This window comes from Microtus ochrogaster (assembly GCF_000317375.1).
Source record: "Microtus ochrogaster isolate Prairie Vole_2 chromosome 14 unlocalized genomic scaffold, MicOch1.0 chr14_random_1, whole genome shotgun sequence".
Classification (NCBI taxonomy): domain Eukaryota; kingdom Metazoa; phylum Chordata; class Mammalia; order Rodentia; family Cricetidae; genus Microtus; species Microtus ochrogaster.
This window is the reverse complement of record NW_004949096.1, coordinates 18105855-18107391: the sequence shown is the minus strand read 5'-3', so window position 1 is coordinate 18107391 and position 1537 is coordinate 18105855.

Sequence of the window (1537 nt, the reverse complement as noted above, 5' to 3'; positions counted from 1 at the left end):
GCTTTTTTAAAGGGAGAGAGACCACGCCCCAATGGGCTGGTATCTCAGTGGCTATAGGCTGGAGGAGCAGAAGGACCTCCCGCAACAACAGGGTCAGAATGTTTGCCTGGTCAGGGCAGAGGCAGCATCTCAGGAGCTGACTCTTGTGCCAGACATATGGTGGTCGGACTTAAATAAGCCAGACCAGGCTTGGGGCCACCATTCCATTTCCACTGCAGAAAGGCAGTGGAGGACCCCTGGTAAGCCCTGGGTCCCAAGAGCCCAGAGAGTCCAGCTAGGCCCCTGAGTCTCCACTGTGACTTGAGCCAGCAGAGTGTGTTGGGAAAGGCTTCTTCCTTAGAAGGAAGTGGACATTTGACCTTCTTGGACCTCTCCTTCCTTCCGGGAACTTAGGGGATTTGCATATCACTTACCTTGGCAAGTGTTTGCTGGACCATGTGAGGTCAAAGGAAGGAAGATAGAGCCTGGAGGATAGGGAACCTGGAGCCTCCCCCCACAACCCTGTCCCAATCCCCAGTGTGAATCACTCTGCTTCGCTGTCAGACCCAGGGAGGCCAACCGCTCCTGGGGTGGGGTGGTGTTGGGAGCTGCTGAGTAACAAGTGTGTCACAAGATGGCAGTGAAGTCTGGTCTGGCTCCTGACCAGAGCAAACCCTTTAACTTCTCTGTTCCCTTCCTTCCAGGATTTGGTGGCTTCCTCTCGTCTCCCTGGGGGACTTGATTTAGTAACTGGGAAGAAGGGGACTTTCTGTTGGAGAGGCTTTGAGGAGCAAGACAGACAGGCGGGAGAAGGACTTTTGTCCAGACTTCTCAGCCAGAGTTTAGAGGTCACAGCTGCCAGCGGGACAAACTGTTTGTGGGAGGTGCCTAGAGACTAAGATAGCCTAGTTGTTTTGGGGCAGGGGACACTGGGGAAGATGGTGCTCTTCCTGAGCCTTGGGGGAAAGGAGACCCTTGAAGCCTCCTCTGCAGGACCGAAGAATACAACAGATAGCTAGTGTTGATGGCTGGCAGCCGGCTGGTCCGGGGGCAGCACAGTGTCCCTGGGCAAGCACAGCGCTGTGCACACAGCAGGGGGCTGCTGTCAAGGGGCCTCAGCGGGAGGAGCTGCAGGGCCAGGAAAGGGGGAACGGTTTTTTTCAACAACATGACCTGTTGAAGTTATATGCTCACCGGATCTGGCAGCCTCTGGTCCCAGACAAGCACACTATAATTCTGAGGGTCTAGCATGTGTCCAGTCACAGGTAAGGTTTTAAATACTTGTTCCATGTTAACCATGGAGATATTACTCACATTTTTCTAGAAAAGGAGCTCAGCTGAAGCAAGGAAGAAGCAGAAGTAGCAGAGACCTTTCTCTCAGGACACTGTAGGCTTGACTGGAGGCAGTGCCTCTCCTGTGTGGGCAGGCTGTTATGGTTTTGGTCCCTTTAAGAGACAAGCCACACCCATTCCCCTCCCCATCTGCTGAGGCAGGCTGATCTTCAGCTTCCGGCCTGAGCTCGTTCTCTTTTCCATCTTCCTCTCGGAGAGGCAGCTT